Below are 19,735 nucleotides of genomic sequence, written 5' to 3'. Positions count from 1 at the left end.
CTGTCTCCTTTATAGAATAAGACACAGTAAAGAGAAAGAAACAAGGCATCAACACTAAATTGGACAGACAGTAGGTGTAGCAGTTAACTGTCATCTTTTATTTTTCAATTATTAGGCATGTGTCACGGGGTGCAGCCCTCATTGCCAGACTGGTGCCATTCCTGGTTATTCTGGGGATTAGCTCGATGCAAACACCCTATGTCTGTGGTCTGCACTCCATCACTCTGTCTCTGCTCCCGCCTCTGTCTCCTTTCTCAGTTCCCAGAACCTCAGTGCCCTCTTTGTGACTCAGTCCTCTGAATATCCCCCTTCTGGGAGGTGCGTATCACCATCCTATTGTCCAGCTACTTTCCCAGAGGACAGTGGAGGGACCCAGGCCCGCCCTCTACTCTGGGCCCCAGTAAATAGAAGTTTTCTGCTGCTCCTCTGTAACGTCCATCAATGATGCTATATTTCCCTGGGCCACTTCCCTTTCACCCTACCACCTCTTCGCCCTCACCTGAGGGTATTCAGCTGTTCAGTTTCAGGAGCCAGCCATTGCTTTGTGCAGCATACTTGCAGTTCTCTCAGTCCTCCACAGACGTAGTCCTTACTTCTTGGGCTCCCAGCAGCAACGCACTCCACTCTGCCAGTGCCCTGCAGCTCTCTTTTATGTGAGCCTACTGGCACTGGATTGGTTGCTCCCTGTAACTCCTCCCCGATTGGCTGTGCTTCCCGCAGCCTCTCTGGGCTGCTTGGAGGTTTCTCCTCCATTGATCCCTTTGGGGAAAGGCATGGTTAACCCCTTTTATGTCTGTGGGGGAGAGCCATATCTAAATAATAATATTTGTTTTTATTTGCAGCTACTATGGAAGGAAATCTAACTTGCCTCTGGAAATCTAAATCTTTTGTTTATTTCCTCTAATGAATTATGTGGAAAAGAGGGTTTGGAACACATAATGGAAAATATAGTCATTATGAATGCCATCTCTTGAAAAATAAAATGTTTTATACATGTGAGAATCTTTGAAATGGAAGTTGTTGATCCTCCTGAGTTTAAAAAAAATATCCAAATGTTCCTATTCTTTAAAAAAGGCATTACTTGTAGATTTGTTTATAAGATGCACTTGCCTATTAAACATTCATTGCTATTCTATGTTTTTGGGGATATCAGGGAGATTCTGTTAATTCATAGTTGAGAAAAGTGATTATATCTTTGCAAACTAAGTCTGAAAGGGCAAATGCATTGCTGTAGTTATGCTGAATGTTTGCTGGAATGTGTGTTATGCATTAGACACATTCTTGATGATCGCTCAGGGTATGCACAATGTGCCCAGCCATTTGATGGTGTCGTCATCATCAGCCTGGTGGATAGCTGGTAGACCACTGTTAAAATAAATCAGTGGGCACTTGTTAAGGATACGCGACATAGTCTGAAGTTGAATGCAGCTATATGATGGGGTCATTAGAAAAACCCCATTTAAAGAGATTGGCTGCACAATTGCTCGGTCCTGTTCGAAACTGTTTCAGAGATGATGACAGGTGCCTTGGCATATCAAAACCTGGTGGACAGACGGTGAGTCAGTGATGAGAGAATGATTAACTACTGTCGTCACTGACCACTCGCTGCACCAATTCTATTCCACTGTCATGTCCTGTGGTAGCATAAATGACCATAAAGGGCATCTAGAAGACAGATGAGCTGGCGGATGATTGAAGAGGTCAGTGTATAAAAGTAGGATGCTGTTTTCATGGGTCTTGGCCAGTTTCTTCAATGATACTGTTCAACATGTACATCAACAACCTGCCAACTACACTCTTGCACAAGTTTGTCTATGCTAATGACATCTGCTGCAGCTACAAAGCTTTTCCTTCTTAAAAATTGATGAGATCTTGATAATGTAGCTCCCAGCAGAATATTGTAGATGATGGCACCTGCACCCGAGCTTTTTCAAGACAATTTTTAGCGTATCTCATCGGTATAGTTCAAGCGTAAGCCACACGTTTTCTCCAATGACCAGCGTCTGCAGCATGATCCAAAACCTAGTTTACCTCGGTGTCCTATTGAATAGGTCATTAATGTACCATAATCACTTGAAGATGGCAGCCAACATCAGCAGTTGGAACAACCTGCTCAGAAAACTGTCTGGTTCAACCTGGGGTGTGAGCACATGGACGCTTAGAACATCAGCCCTCGCCCTCTGCTATTCATTTTTGATGATTAGGGTGGGAAATATAGTGTTTCCCAAGCAAAAACAAAGATAAGCTATGACTTCTGAAAACAAGATTTTAAAAACTAATTTCCATTCCTCTGTCCTGGGACAAAGTAATCGGTTGTTTGAGAAATGTGATGTGCTGTATTCAGCTTTCTGGTAAACATTGCTGATGGGGAAGAAGTGATGAAAATTTTGCATGTTGGGGAAATTTTTACCAAAAATAAATAATGGATCTGTTGCAGTAAGCCTATGCTTTGAATTCCTCTTCTTGGCTGTGAACTGGTTCCTTTATGTCTTGCTGTTCTTTCTAAATCATACTGCACATGAGTTTGGTGATGCTTTTACATGGATTAAGGAGAGTAATCAAGATAATTATTGAATATGTTTTAAAAAAACGACTATTCTTCGAGTACTTGCTCATATCAATTCCGATTAGTTGTGTGCGCACCGTGTGCACGTTCGTCGGGAGATTTTTACCCTAGCAACACTTGGTGGGTCGGCTGGGTCGCCCCCTGAAGTGGCACCATTATGGCGCCGGATGTATACCCCTGCCGATCCCATGGCTCTTCAGTTCCTTCTTACTGCCCGTGACGGTCGTTGGAACTGGGGAGCGCGGCTTTGCTGATCTCCATGTCCCTAGCTACTCATAGTTCTTTGCTGTTTATTGTGTGTATAGTTCGAGTTGTAGTTATAGTTAGTGTATATAGTTTAAGGGGGGATCGGGGATTAGCCCCTTTCCTCCACTCCGGTACGGGCCCATGCCCAAGGCACCGGTATTCAAACCATGCTCGGCGTGCCAAAAGCCGATGCCAGTAGGGGAGCCCCACGACTCCTGCCTCAAGTTCCTAGGGGAATCCCACCTTACTGACAAGTGCTGCATCTGCAAGTTGTTTAAACCAAGGACGAAGAAGGAACGGGACTTTTGATTGAAACAGCTCCTCATGGAGTCAGCACTTAGTCCTGCAGCGTTGGTACCGAGCGTCCAACAGACTGCTTCTGTAAGGAGCACCCCTTTGGCCCCGGACCACTTGGGTACCAAGAAGGAGCCCCGGCACCAACATTGGCTTGGCACTGCTCCCTGTCCCTGAGACCCAAGAAGCAACACAGCGCTCCAGCTGCTTCAGCTCCACAGAAAGAGCGCTCTTCAAAGACGGCTCGTCCAGCACCGTCATCTTCTGTAGCACTGTCGACTATGGCACCGCTGATTGCTGCTCCACCAAGCACGGCACCGTTGATTCCGGTCCCGTGAGGGCCGTTGAGTCCGGTGCCTGACAGCTCCCCGGCTCATGCTGTAGTTAAGCTTGCCCTCCCTTCTACACCGGAGACTTTCTCCATGGCAAGGGAGCTCATCGCCATGACGAGTCGACACGGCCTCAACCCCTGGCACTGCCTGTACAGGCGATACAGTCCATCAGGAAACCGGCCCTGGTAAGGCCACCTTCCACTGGTCCAACAGAGAGACGTCATTGAAGATCACGGTCTCACAGACGCTCTCGATCATGCCGCCCGCAGTCCTGGCGCCGCTCTCCATCGCGGTACCGGTTGCACTTGCGGCACCGTTCAACATCTCGTTCACCGGCCAGATACTCCCAGTACCAATCCGACTCATGGCACCGCTCTCGGCACCGTGTATCCCGCAGTCGCTCCAGACGAAGGGACTCAAGATCCTGGTTGACCTCCTGGCATCGCTACGGTGGAAGGTCCCGGTCTCGCTTGCAGTACCGTTATAGATCCCGGTACCACACCCCGGTACTGCCCCGGGATCGAGCATCCAGAACAGTGATGCCCTCCCAGGGTCTATTGGCACCGCTGTGGCCATCGAGACACACATCGGTGTCATCTCAGGCTGGTAGCGCATCCTATCCTCAGGAGCATGACTCTGACGTCCCCAGCCATATGTTCCCGGAGAGCCAGAGCCACGAGCAAGGGCCTCATCACTGGTCCTTCTGGACACCGTGGGCATACCACCAAGCCCAAGATGCTCCATCAGTGGCTCCACGGTCAGCCCTGTCAGAACACCAGGTACCAGAGGCAACAGTAAGCCGCCCCCCCCCACGGGCATGAATGAGGCTCCGATACCATCTGCAGACACCCAGGTTCTACCTGACACAGATGACACTCCTCAAGTACAGGAGCCCCCACAGGACCCTCTGGTCCCGGGCCTCTCCTCCTCCTCCTCGCCTGACGAGGCGGTGGTGGGAACATCCTCTTCAGGCCCTCCACCAATTGATCTCAGGGCCCATCAAGACCTTTTGAGACGAGTGGCTCAGAATATGAACTTACAGGTGGAGGAGGTCCCTGAAATAGAGCAACCTGTCATGGACATCCTATCGGCTGATGCACCTACTAGAGTTGCCCTTCCATTTATCCGCACCATACAGGCTAATGCGGACACTTTTTGGCAATCCGCAGCCTCGATTCCGCCTACAGCAAGGGTGGTAGAGAGAATATATGGTCCCCTCAAAGGGGTATGAATATCTCTACATTCACCCACCTCCTTGCTCTTTAGTGCTGCAATCGGTGAACGAAAGGAAGCGTCATGGCCAGCAAGCCACAGCTCCTAAGTGAAAGGAGGCTAGGCGCATGGACCTTCTAGGCCGCAAAATATACTCAGCCGGGGGCCTCCAACTTAGGGTGGCAAACCAACAAGCCCCTGTAAGTAGATATAACTTTAACACGGGGGTGTCCTTGGGGAAGTTTATGGAGCTTCTTCCCCAGGAGTCCCGTCAAGAATTTACGGCCCTACTTGAGAAGGGTAAAAAGGTAGCAAGAACCTCCCTCCAAGCCTCTCTGGATGCAGCGGACTCTGCAGCCAGAACTCTGGCATCAGGAGTGAAGATGAGGCGTATCTCCTGGCTCCAGGTATCAGGCCTTCCCCCTGAATTACAACAAACTATTCAGGATTTGCCCTTTTGAAGGCCAGGGCCTGTTCTCAGATAAGACTGACCCCAGATTGCAAAGTCTGAAGGACAATCGCGTTATAATGCACTTGCTCGGTATGCACACGCCAGTGACCCAACGCAGGACCTTCCGGCCCCAGCCACACCGCCCGTACGCCCCGCCTAGGCTGTGTCAGGACTTTAGCAGAAGGCGTGGTAGAGGGAATTGTCGGAGGCAGTCTGGCCCTCAAGGAGGTCAAAATCAGGCGCCCCCTAAACCACCAGCGGGGCCCAAGCAGAACTTTTGATGGGACGCCCGAGGGCGGCCCACCAGTTGCTCTACCGGATCCTTCTCCTCCCTTTTTCAACCGCCTCTTCCAATTCCTCTCTGCCTGGTCCCAGCTAACTTCAGATCATTGGGTCCTGCGCATGGTGGAAGTGGGATACCACCTCCAGTTTGTTTCAGTCCCGCCTTTTCACCCTCCCTCCTTGTCCCTCTTCAGGGACCCCTCTCCCAAGCAATTCCTCTTGCAAGAGGTACAGTTGCTCCTAGCCAGGGGAGCCATAGAGGAGGTGCCAAAAGACATGAAGGGCAAGGGGTTTTATTCCCGCTACTTCCTAATCCCCAAGGCAAAGGGAGGTCTATGACCGATCCTAGACCTGCGAGAACTCAACAAATTCATGATAAAGCTGAAGTTCCGCATGGTAACCTTGGGGACCATTATCCCATCCCTGGATCCGGGAGACTGGTATGTCGCCCTCCATATGAAAGATGCGTATTTCCACATCGCAATTTACCCACCACACAGGCGACACCTCCATTTTGTGGTCAACCATCAACACTTTCAGTTCACTGTACTTCCATTTGGCCTTTCTGTGGCTCCGCGTGTGTTCACAAAATGCATGGCTGTAGTTGCCGTCTCCCTCTGGTGTCGTTGGGTACACATCTACCTGTATCTCAACGACTGGCTCGTTCGAGGGACTTCCCAGTTACAAGTGTCGCAGCACCTGTCAAAGACCTCTTCGGGAGGCTAGGCCTGATGATCAACACAGAGAAGTCTATTCTGAAACCCATGCAGAGAATAGACTTCATTGGAGAGGTTCTGGACTCCATTCTGGCCAGAGCCTGCCTCCCACAGTTGCGTTTTCAAGGAATGGCTTCAATTATTCGAGGTCTTCAAACTTTCCTGACAACTTCGGTGCGCACCTGCCTCAGCCTAGTAGGTCGCATGGCCTCCTGCACCTTCGTGACCAAGCACGCGAGGCTATGCCTCGGTCCCTTTCAAACCTGGCTTGCTTCAATATACCAACCACGCGGAGACAGCCTGGACTCAGTGCTCACTATTCCCCGGAAGGTTCTGGGCTCCCTAACCTGGTGGCTAAACCCCACTCTAGTCTGTGCAGGGATGCCATTCCACCCACCACAACCCTCGATAGCCCTAACCATGGACGTGTCATCTCTGGGTTGGGATGCCTACTTTGAGGGCCTTCGCACTCAAGGCCTCTGGTCGCCTCAAGAGCTGGCCTTCCACATCAATATGCGGGAGCTGAGAGCAGTCCGTCTAGCATGCCAGGTGTTTCGAGCCATCTCCAAGGCTGTTGTGTATCAGTGTTCACGGGCAATACAACGGCTATGTTTTACATAAACAAGCAGGGCGGAGCACGCTCCTCCCTTCTTTGTCAAGAAGCCATCCACCTCTGGGACTTTTGCATAGCCCACTCGATCGATTTGACAGCATCTTTTCTCCCAGGAGTCCAAAACACTCTGGCGGATCACCTCAGCAGATCCTTCCTGTCTCACGAGTGGTCGATTCATCCAGACGTCATCCATTTTGTTTTCTGAAAGTGGGGATTTCCCCACATAATCCTCTTTGCCTCCCGAGAGAACAGGAAATGCCAGGTGTTCTGCTCTTTCCAGGGATGCTCCCCGGGCTCCCTCTCAGACGCATTCCTGATCCCGTGGAAGAGGCACCTACTCTATGCCTTCCCACCATTTCCGCTCGTCCACAGAGTCCTACTCAAGCTCCGCAGGGACAGCGCTCACCTGATCCTGATTGCTCCAGCGTGGCTGAGGCAGCACTGGTACACCATATTGTTCGACCTCTCAGTGGCAGACCCGATTCCCTTGCCACTCAGGCCGGATCTCATAACACAGGACTTCGGCAGGCTTCACCATCCGGACCTGCAGTCTCTTCATCTCACAGCATGATTGCTGTGTGGTTGAGCCAGTCTGAGTTGTGTTGCTCTGCCTCGGTCCAACAGGTGCTCTTGGGCATTAGGAAGCCTTCCACTAGGATAACACATCTGGCCAAGTGGAAGCATTTCTCCTGCTGGTGTGCTCAGCGTAACTCAGTCCCCAGGCTGGTGTCCATTCCTACTGTCCTAGACTACCTCTGGTCCCTGAAAGAACAGGGCCTAGCTGTCTCGTCCATAAATGTGCATCTGGCACCCATCTCCGCCTTCCACCCAGGGGAAAATGGCCGATCAATCTTCTCTCACCCCATAGTTTCAAGGTTCCTCAAGGGATTGGAACATTTGTACCCTCAAGTCAGACGCCCGACCCCTACCTGGGATCTCAACCTGGTGCTAGCCTAGCTTATGGGTACTCCTTTCAAACCACTGGCCACCTGCTCGCTGCTGTACCTTTCCTGGAAGACAGCCTTCTTCGTCGCTATTACTTCTGCTAGATGAGTATCTGAGCTTCGGGCCTTGACAACGGACTCCCCCATATACGGTATCAAGATACAACTGCGACCACACCCCTCCTTCCTCCATAAGGTGGTGTCCGCCTTTCATGTCAATCAAGACATCTTCCTCCTGGTCTTTTTCCCGAAGCCGCACCCATCACATCGAGAACAACAGCTGCACGCCCTAGACATTTGTAGGGCTCTCGCCTTTTATATCGAGAGAACAAAACCCTTTCGAAGGTCACCTCAGCTCTTTGTAGCTGTGGCAGACCGGATGAAAGGCCTACCGGTCTCATCCCAAAAATTTCATCTTGGGTAACATCCTACATCCGCACATGCTATGATTTGGCTCACGTTCCGGTTAGCCACCTCACCGCCCATTCTACTCGGGCTCAAGCTTCATCTGCTGCCTTCCTGGCCCATGTTCCCATTCAGGAAATATGTCGGGCAGCTACCTGGTCATCGATTCACACCTTTGCCTCACGTTAAGCATTGGTTTAACAGTCCCAGAGATGATGCAGCATTTGGCTCAGCAGCTTTGCATTCTGCAACATCTCACTCTGACCCCACTGCCTAGATAAGGCTTGGGAATCACCTATTTGGAATCGATATGAGCAAGCACTCAAAGAAGAAAAGATGATTACTCACCTTTGTAACTGTTGTTCTTCGAGATGTGTTGCTCATATCCATTCCAAACCCGCCCTCCTTCCCCTCTGTTGGAGTAGCCGGCAAGAAGGAACTGAAGGGCTGTTGGGTCGGCAGGGGTATATATCTGACGCCATAACGGCACCACTCCAGGGGGCGACCCAGCCTACCCACCGAGTGTTGCTGGGGTAAAAATCTTCCGACGAACGTGCACGCAGTGCTCGCACACCTAATTGGAATGGATATGAGCAACACATCTCGAAGAACAACAGTTACAAAGGTGAGTAGCCGTCTTTTTCAATAAAGCACACTAACATTTCTTAGGTTACAGATGGGCCAGAAAAAAATATTACTTCTGCTGGTGTCTGAGAGATTTAACTTCCTAATACTATGCTTGCTTCTTTAAAAAACCTTTTTTTTTTTCCAGATTACACACATTTAAATGTTGTTAATAGACTGTCTGTCTTTAAAATGAGGTTTAATTATGTTCAAAGCTTATATCGAGAAGGCGTTTTGAAGGCTGCTGCTATTTGAGATATTTCTATAGTCAAGATTCTCTGTATCTTTATAAAAGCTGTAAGGCACTTTAAAAAATGGGTGGGTTATATTAGGGTCCCATACTACTTGAGCGTGCTTTTTGGGCCTTGGGGTTGAAAACCAAGTATCTTTTAAAATGTCTAAGATCCTCTTCCTGCAAACACTTATGTACATGCTTAACTTTACTGCCACGAGTTATACTATTGAAATCAATTGGGCTACTCATACTAGTAAAATTAATCATATGCTTAAGTGTTTGTAGGATTAGTGCTTAAGTGTTGTGGCTCTATCAAATTTATATTAAAATTTACATGAAATGTAATGCTATTTCTGAGAAAATATGGCTGAAAAATTCAGGCCACATGCTGGATACCTGCAGGATTTGATCAGTACAGTTACTTTTTTTTAGCCATCTCAGAGTGTAACTATATGCAATCCATAAAATTATAAGGCAGTATTTAGTATTCTGTAGACTTCAAGTTAATCTGCTTGTGATTCTTTGTAAAGTTAGGAAACATTTGCATATCCACATTATTTAGCATCTTCAGGATATGTGGAATGTAGGCCTAATTTATAAAGGCCAGGGTATCCACATACTAATGTACCTCTCTGGTGTTAAAGAACAGCACAAGAATTCCTGGAATAAAGCATAATGTGTTTTATTATTTCACTTCTGAATTAAATAAAGCTGAAATAATCAGTTAAAAATACTATTTTTATATGGACAGATGGAGTGGGAAAACTTGCATTGCTGCTCCTTACATTTGGATCCTCACTAATGTTTTAATCAGAAACCAGTTTCAGGTACTTGGACTAAAAAGACACACAATTTTATTCTTGAGGATGTTTTTATTCTGGTTGTGGTAAGGTAAATGAACTGATTTTGTTTTGTTTGTTTTTAAAAGGTGTTTCTGGACCTTGTATAATTAGTGAAGCACTGATAACTCACATTTTCTCTTCATGGTGTATGTTAGCTCACAAACGGTTAATTAAGAACAGCAGTGAATCAGAAAGGGGGAGAAAAAAAAGTTACTGCAAATGAGGTACTTTACAAACAAAAGCCAATGAAAAAAAAAGACTTCTTTTAATATGTGGAATTAATTTGTCTTGCAACAGTGTTGCAGACCAGTGACTTGATCTCAGTTAATAATATAGATGTTATGGCTGGATATCAAGCAACAGGTGCACATATTACAATTATTGAAAAGCTGCAGTCTGGCTTAGAGAACTGAATTTTCTGGGCTTCAGCCAGCAAGAAACCAGTAGATTCCTAATATCTAGTTTACGACTTTGTACTCCAAAGAATAAGCTTTTTTGGTTATCTAAATATTTAATCAAAGCTCATGGTGTTTTTTAAAGAAAACTGTTCGAAGCATCCTTTCGGCAAACATTAGCCATAAAACCTTGATAAACCAATACATTATGATGACTGAATTGTCTGACCACGAATACTAACCAATAATTGGATGATAATGTTGTAATTCTTACCTAAGCCTTTTGTAGTTCTGTAAATAAAATAAAGTATGCAAACCAATGAAATTTCCAATAGATATTTATAGCTATGAAATCTGTTTCTCATACGCTCCATTTTTTAACATTTATCTTGACATTTCTTTTTAGTGAGGTTAAAATTGGCAATTGGATTATTTTCATTCTTGTCTCTCTCTGTGAGCCTTAAAGAAGATGTAACATACTGTACCAAAATGAGGATTTCCTATTTAAATTATCAGCTGATGATTTCTTTACTTTAATTAGATTGTCTAGTCTTTAGTTTTGTTTCCCTAGAGATATTGCTTTATTAGCCTTGTGCTTTGTCTGAATAATATATTTTTCCAGTTCTTCCATATTTCTATCCCTGTGTAATACTAAGAAGACTTAAAGAAACATGCTTTAATTTCATAGGGAAGTGTTTAGTGTGTAAGATGGCTATAATATGTTGTAAGCCTCATTTCTGTTGCTAAAAAATCACTGATGTTCATCTGACATCTACGTGAGAGTTCAAGGCTTTGTACTAATCTAGCTACCTGGCATCTCCTCAATGCCTGTGACTTTATATGAGCACTGTATTACGCTGAAACAATGTACCTATCAGCCAGCAGCAGGATACTAATGAGTGCGGGAGATGCAATTTATAGGAGCTGGAACTACGGTACTGACTCCTAAAAGAGAGCAGAATCGCCGTTTTCCTTAGCACCTTCAGAATTAAATGCACAACTTCTTTTTTCAGTTTAGTGTTCCCTCAGTTTTTTCATATGCAGGGACACAATACATACCCACCACACAAGTAAGCAAAAAATCTTCAGGCGTAATTTCTAGGTATTTCAGTGAGAGACGTTCTTGGTAGGGAGAGATTATCTCCATTTCCTGAGCAGCACTCGGATACTAAGATAAATGAGGGCCATATAAGTGTGTGCATTGTGGTGATCTGTTTTTAATAAGAAAAACATGTTTTGAGTTTGGGGTAAGATTTTACTATTGGCCTTGTACGTACAGGCTCAATATGAAAAGGCTTTTATCTTGTCACAAAAAATGTCTTGCTCATTTGGAGTTTTGTATTTAGTAGCTTAACTTTTTTTATTTTATTGTTTGTTCTTTCCACTGCCATTAAGTTTTATCTGTCTTTTCCATTCTCCATTCATTGTTCCTTTTGCCCTTTCTCATGCCCAACTCTCTCTTAATTTGACTGAAGCTGAACTTAGTTTATCCTTGTTTTAAACATTACATACAGAACTGTAATTATCTTATTTAGTTTGCAGAGTCAGGTATTCGTAAATTAGGAAATGCCAGTTTGAGGTTGCTTGTGCAGTCTTAATTTTGCTCTGTTGAACATATGTAGTATAATTTAATTATCTGATCATATACTGCACTTTTCCCTTCAATTCCTGCCTCATTCAGTGCACAGGATAGGTGGTGCTCAAAACTAACAGCTGTTCATTTTAATTTTCCTCATTCTCTTTGTGGCCCCTGCCTTATTCACTGCATGCTTATCCAGAGCCTGGTATTAATGTGCAAATATTCATAACCTTGTTGTCTTTTGTAGGGTGCTCATTGTTGTAGTTTTTGTATGCATCATAAACGTTAATGAAATTATTTTCACAATGAGATAAGTGTGTCGTCTCCGTTTTACAGTTGAGGAAGACAGACTTGTTAAAGGGTCATATAATAAGACTAGATCTTGGATCCTCCCGACTCCCAACCCTGTGCTTATTCCTTCAGCCCATACGGTCTTACTGCCGGTGGTGCTGAGCATTCATAGTTCCCATTGACTGACTGCAAGTACAGTTGTCAGTGCTCAGCACGTCTGCATATGAGGCTTCATGATTCTTGAGTTGAGCACCCAGAAAACAAGGAACACCTGATCAGTGGCCACCTGCCAAAATTTTACTTTGTGACTGCTCAGCATTATATAGGAAGACTGTGGTAGGGATAGAATGGAGTTCTGTGACATTCAGCTGCTTTAAGCACGTAAATCCTTTTGATTCCGACAACCCTGGACTATCTTAGCTGACCACAGCAGAAAGTTGTTAGGGGTGTGTGTGGGTGTGTGTGTGGGGGAGATGTGGGGGAAAATGTGTAGCTTTGGCCACTTGCTGGGCTGAGGAAGTGATTGCGGGAGCCTACCGTAATAGTGCCCTCAAACTAGAGGACCATGTACTGGGTCTCGTGAAGGGGGATTGCAAGGTGGGTCTTCCCATTCCACAGAGGCTGCCTGCTTCTGGGATTCTTGGTGTAGTGTGTGCAGCTACTGCGTTGGTGGCAGTTCGGACCTGGCCCTTTAGAATGTCCGTGTCCAGTTGTTTTAGCATGCTCCCAGAATTTTAGTAGATAACACAAGTGACAGAAGGAAAATAGTGATTTTTTTTTCCAAAGGCTATACTCAGCTAAATGTGAACAGACTATCGTTGGACAAAGAAAAGGCACTTCTTTGCACCTAGGACTTTTTCCCTACTGAATTTTAAAGGCCTAATAGAACATCGCCATTGTTTGTATCTTCTCAAGAAAAGGTCACAAAAAAATTGTATGGTAGAAATGTTAGGCAACCTACATATAAGGCTTTGCTACCAGCTGTTCCTATAAACAATAATAATAATCATAAACCTTTACAATGTGTTATCAAATAAAAAACAATGTTTCGTGTTCCTTGCAAAAATACAGGCCTAAAAACCTTAACTGTGTTGTAAGTTTTACAAGCTAGAGTTAAAATGAAATACAGTGGAGTAGAGTTAGTTTAAGGAAAGCAAACAAATCTTAATAGAGGTCTAATTTATACATCAGTTACGATCTGATTTTATACACAACGGCAAGGTATATGAAAGTTGATGCTCAACATCTGGTCTCTTTTCACTGAGTACAGCGATCAGCATGTTAATTTAGGATAGACCTGGCATGTAGCCCGTACTGTGTGCTGGATTCTTTTCCTTCTATGTTTGTCAGTCTCCTAATGTGATCTTTTTGACTTACGTCTCTGGTGGGAGGGATAGCTCAATGGTTTGAGCATTGGCCTGCTAAACCCAGGTTTGTGAGCTCCTTCCTTGGGAGGGCCATTTAGGGATCTGGGGCAAAAATGTGTCTGGGGATTGGTCCTGCTCTGAGCAGGGGGTTGGACTAGATGACCTCCTGAGGTCCCTCCCAACCCTGATAGTCTATGATTAAGTTGCATAAACATATTGGAATTTAAGTTGAACAGAAAAATCATGATAAAAACACCTTGGCAAGTACTGTATTTTACTCTGTGTACATTGACAGCACTCACAATGTACTACTGTGTGTTTATCTAATATAATAATGACATGTTTTTACATGAGTAGAGAGCCTTTAGGTTAGATATGCACTATACTCCGAGCTGCACAGTTACAAAAAAAAAAAAGCAAGAGACTTGTGAGAACAGGTCCCAGCAGGGTAAGGAGATGGGGAACAAAACATTAGACATCTAGCTGTAGCAAAATGAAAATTCTGAGGCTGCATGTGTCTGTATATGAGAGAGTGTGTGCCAAATTCCATAATTATGAAATCATGGAATCCATAAGGCTTTAACTCAGATGCATGGAGTAGTTCAGACCTCTCAGAAATATAGTTTTTCTTTTTGAACTGTGAAAGACAACGTTCCATAAAAGCCTGAAAACTTTTTTTTTAATTATACACTGAGATTTTGGAGCACAGTTGTGCAGCAGAGGATGAATTCTGCAGCAAATTAAGCAGCCAGAGAATTACAGAATATTTGGGGTCCTGAGAACAGTATTTCTTTTACTCCCACAGCTAGTGTGCATGCTCGCATGCTCATTCTCTCGGTCTCTCAAAAATCAGTAAAATAAAGGTAGGACTGAGTGTAGAACCTAGGAAAGCATGGAGAATTGCCTGTCTTTTTTTAATTCAAGTAACTGATGAAAACTATTAATTTATGAAATGCAAATAAATACATTTTAGGAAACTTTATATTAAAAATATTTTATAAACAGCAAAAATATTAAAAACATTTAATATTCTTCAGGTATAATCCCCTGGCTAATGCCAGATCAAGTAATTCTAGTGCACTTGTTATTGTCCTGAAGACAATAACTAGCCAAGTGAATATTAGGACTCAGATTAGTTAGCAAATTAATCTTAAGTGAAAGTTCTGCAGACAGATGGCTAATGAGTTGAAATTGTGCTGTGCAAATATATCTACATCTATTCTTCCACCTGTGCCAATAAGACTTACAGGAGTTACTCTACCAGCACTAATGGATGTTACTGTTTGTAAATCTTCTCACAGGGTTGGGATGGAAAACAAGATCTCTCCCTAAGAGTAATTTCATAGCTTATTTAATGCCTACTCTAACTATTGTTTCCTCATGTTAATGCTATACTATAAGCCAAAGAGGAATTATTATAGCTCTTAAGCATTTGTTGAAATTTGTAGGAGATTTACTACGTGTGCGCAAGTCAGCAGAATGCTAATTGATATAGCACTGAAGCTAGCCATTCATATTTCATTGAAATGTGTGCAGTAACTTATTAAAAGGAATATTAAAATGATTATTTAAAAATGATAGTTCTGGCAAACAAAGAAGTTTCTATGAAAGCTGTGCTTTCATAATTCAATCAATAAAACAGTACATGGCATGGTCAGTCAACTTAACTTGACTTCATTGACTTGCAAAAGTGAGTCATTTGTTCTTCAGGGTTAGCAATGGGTTTTGTTGTCGCTGGCACATAGTCCACTCAGATTGAGTGGTCAATAATGGTACAATATTTTGATAGTGGAAAACTGACTATGTAAGAAGCTTGACCTTTCTTGCTGTCAGTATACACTTTGTGTTTATTAACGTTTATTCTCACTTACGCAATTGCCAAATGTTGCAACATCAGTAAAGAGATGAATTTGTGAATGGTTGTGTATATTTATGTAAACAAAATCGTATTTTGACAACATTGAAATTATATTGATCATGTCCCCCTTGAACAATATTCTGGATAAAATATAATTTACTCATAACTTACGTGTGTGTGTGTGTGTGTGTGTGTGTGTGTGTGTGTGTGCGAGTGTAAGAAAAGTATTTACCAGTTTTAAAAGAAAAGTGAAAAATGCTAAAACTGTTCAATAATGCATTATATTGAACACAATACATAGCTTTACAGTGATGTTTTAAAAATATTGTCAACTTTTAATTTCAATTTGCATGGGATTGAAACTAATTGACTGAACTGTTTAACTTAAAGAAAAGTTTAACCTAAAGGAGTTTTGTTTTAAAAATTTTTGATAAGTAATCATTTTGAATGGTAACATTTTTAACTTTCATCTGTAACACTTCTTTGTATTCAGATTTCATCCAAAAGTTAAAAAGATATTGAACTATTGTGTATATGTGATAAACAGGTGCAGTGTCATAAAGGACAAAGTAGTCCCATACAGTGCAGCACCACTAAACCTTGCTGTATGCTGAAGTGAAATAGGCAATCACTTTTGAAGGTGAATTAATTTATTACCTACCCTATAGCTAATGAAAGAACTTTCCCAATGTTTTAATTCTAGAAAAATTATATTGCAGGACCACAGGACACCTTGGATCGATATGTTAGACTGTGGTGCAGAAATAATAAAATGGAATTCCAACTAGTCCTGACCTAGAGATGAACTGCTTGAATTTCCTTATATTTTATAATAGCATGTATCATGCAAAGAGTGGGCAAACTAGTTATAAACATAAGAATCAACAGAATCATAAGAATGACTATACTGGGTCAGACCAAAGGTCCTCCTAGCCCAATATCCTGTCTTCTGACAGTGATCAATGCCAGGTGCCCCAGAGGGAATGAACAGAACAGGTAATCATCAAGTGATCCATTCCCTGTCGCTCATTCCCAGCATCTGGCAAACAGAGGCTAGGAACAAACATGGGAGATTGTTTGACTATGTCGTCTGGGTCATGCACTGTATGGAAGAAGCATGACAGAAGACACAAAATTTAGCCAGCAGGTACTAGTGTGGATGTCCCAGTCTGAAACTGACATTTCAATATGGAAATCATAGTCTAAAAGCTTCTTTACTATTACAGTAGAAGCAGGGATCATTTTAGTCATTATCATGATAACTGTGTGGCAGTTCTATTTAAAGACTATAGTTTCTATAATACATTATCAAAATCCAGAATTTGACAGTTCAAATTGCAATGCTCCTACTGGTCATAATACTTTATCATAATGACTGTTAGGATTGTTAACTTTGTTGCTTGGAAGGATCTGAGGTTTCGCTAAAATAGCTGCATGAAGCTGTCTTTATAGTTATCTGTGTTTCTGGGACGTAAAATTTTAAAATAGCCACTGAAGTTAGTTCATCCTTTTCCATGCATGGGTAACTGTTTTAACCCTTTTGCTATGTGTGTTCCAGCATAAGATTTCTGTAATGTGCCCATGCATAAGAATGTAGTGTCTGTGGCATGTAAAGGTACAAATGTACTTGATAGGTTGATGATTTGTTCTCCCTTCTCTCTGTGCTGGTACTTTTCGTGTTTGTTCTTTCCTGTGCTTTTGACACTGTTGCTTTTTACTCTTATCTTTTTATTCCTCCTTTTTAGTTCACAACCTTACTAGCCCCCTCCCCTTTCCTATTCAGTCATTCACCAGAAGGTTACATCATTCTTCATGTCTTATATGTGCCAGCCACAGCTATTGGGAATGAGCTGGTGGTTCAGTGAAGCTGAGCTGCACGTACTCTCATGGCCAGAGTTGTTTTTCATAACCAAAGAACTGGCTGCAGAATCAGTCCTTTGCTGCAGAATTCTGCTTCTAAACTTTCATTTAAAAAAAAACAAACAAACCTAGTGCTTGTTTGTAAAGGTAACCTTCCAAATGCAATCTGAGTATAAACTAATGCAAATCTGTGCACATTGGTTTCCTGAGTTTTTAGCCTGTGAAACAATATTTTTGAGAAATGTGAACCACCCTCATTCATCTCAGCAGGTTAATTCTGAATTCTAGTAATTTCAAAGTTATTACACATTTTAATACTGGTTGTTTTAGCAGAGAGAACTAGCTAATGTACTGTTTAGATATATTTTTGGAGATGTCCAAAAGCTGCAGCAGCCCAGTACCCAGCTATTAAGACCTCTTGTTTCCCCTGTGATGAATTATAAAATGCAGTTGTGTTTTCACTTCAAAAATCTGTGCCACTTCGAAGGGTTTGTCTATCTTAGAAAAAGAGACCAAGATAGATAGCTAACATGTTTTGTTAATTCTGTGATTACTATATCATTTTCTGTAGTGTAACACGTGTGTACTTAAATTTAACTTGTTGAGGTGCTTTTCAGATAACTACCCAATCCAATACTACTTGTACTTTCAAAGCATATTTGCAGTGAAGGACAATGGATCTAAAGTACTTTCTTCCTTAACTTCTAAGCCACTGACAAAATAGTCAGGGGCCCTGCTTTCAAAATTGGGAAACACTGAATAAATGCTTTCTGTGTGCAAGCTGTAGAGCATTACACTGATTACTTTGATAGGATGTGTCCTTGAATCGGAATGCTGCTACATGATCAGTGATCATGTGGGCACCAAGAGCTTCAGTGGTGCTACAGGATATCCCTACACAGACTGTCCATCCATCCAGACCACCTAAAGAATGATCCAGGTGGTGCTCAATTTGCAAGAAGGCTACTTCCTTTTGGCATTTGCCTTGATGATTATGAAGATGACGTACTTCAGTCATATATCAATTATTTTACTAAGTGCTGATTTAGAGACATAACTGAATTGTAAATTACAACTAAACTGGTTGTAAATTGATTTCAGGGTGTTCATGCAGGAGTTTGAACCAGTTTAAATAAATTAATTTAAAATTGATTTTAATTAAAATGGTAAATTATAGACAAGCCTAAATGTGTTTTGTGAGATAAATCTACAAATTTAAAATTTGTTTGTCAAATGTATATAATAAAATGTACAGGATGTGCCACATGGCTGGCTTAATGAAGCTACCTGTTCTGTTTCCTGATGTTTGAGTGTTTTAAATGGAAACATTAACATAAGAATTTGTGTTATTTAATATGTGAAGCATGCTGTATTCTGCACTGACTTCTGCAAGAGATGGTACAAGTGTAGATCCAATTGTCTGACTGTCTTACTGCTGGGATTTATCTCTAAATACTCTTCTGTCTGACCACTGTGGGTTGATCTTCTCCTACACACTGAAATCTCTTCAAAACAAATGCTGTTTTATGGTTTCAGAAAATAGGAGATATTGGTAAACACCTATAAAAATCATTGTGACATGTCCCCATGTGCAGGGGACAAAGAGTGGGGATCTCCGATAAAATTGGGACCATTGACAATCCTAAAATAATAAACCTTCAGAATGACTCAAGGAATGTACTACAATGTACTCATTTGGCCTTGGCCTAGCCCCTCTAATTTGAGATCATATGTTTATAATATTAATTTCTCCCTCTTTTTGCTAAATACACAAAAATGGCTTAGGCTATTGCACAAAATGTACAGTGCTGAACTCTGTAAACCATACAGTTCTAAGCTCTCTTTCTTGGAGACATATCTGACTTCAGCATTACTGATCTCCTCTCTGCCATCTCATCCCCATAGCATCCAAGGATTTTTTTTATCCTTCTGCCTTCTAACAAAACCTGAGGCACATCAATGAATAGAATACATATAAGTCGGCGTCTGTATCAAGTTATTATGTGTGGTAGAATCAACAGCTTGTTCAGTGTTTTAATAAAAACAGTTTTGGTTAACCCCCACCACAGCAACTGCCACTGTCTCTGGAGAAGAAAATAACTACATGTCAAAATGGGGGGAAACAGACATAGGAGAGAACTCATTATAGTCTCATTGTAAGTCTGTAGTCTCAGCTGAGACTTCAGCTCTGACAGCAGAGAGCACAAAGAGCAGCACGCTAAACCGGGATGCATTAATAACACTGAGTTTTTGCGTTGACCCTCTTTCTTACCTTTTCTCTCTTTTAAATATTTGGCCAACTTAGATATTTAAATGTTTTTAAATAATCACATGCTAGCTCCTGTAATTTTGTTCCTTTCCTAATATAGGAAGTTTTGAAAGTTTTGGTAACACTTCCCGGAGAAACTCATCTACACTGTTTTACCTAGTAAAATGCCAAATGATAATGGTTAGGGAGGTTGCCTATATTTGTTGTTCACTTATTGAAAAACAAGTTGTGAAGCCTCTAATTTGTACCTTTACTTCATAAAAATTATGAATATATGGAACCTTTGTATTCTTGTAAATGCCACACATCTTTCCCCCTCTGTCTTGTTCAACACCCACATCTTATACTTTCTCC

At 42.6% G+C, this 19,735-nt stretch overlaps 1 protein-coding gene across 7 annotated transcripts in view; it reads left to right on the top strand.

Annotated features, from left to right (window-relative positions):
• RAPGEF6 (Rap guanine nucleotide exchange factor 6) overlaps window positions 1-19,735 on the top strand; it is a 268,596-nt gene that overhangs the window by 69,866 nt on the left and 178,995 nt on the right. The gene's annotated exons all lie outside the window — the stretch shown is intronic.

This window comes from Gopherus flavomarginatus, chromosome 7, assembly GCF_025201925.1.
Source record: "Gopherus flavomarginatus isolate rGopFla2 chromosome 7, rGopFla2.mat.asm, whole genome shotgun sequence".
Taxonomy (NCBI): Eukaryota; Metazoa; Chordata; order Testudines; family Testudinidae; genus Gopherus; species Gopherus flavomarginatus.
Note: the sequence above shows the minus strand (reverse complement) of the source record. Positions and strands in the feature narration are given on the sequence as shown.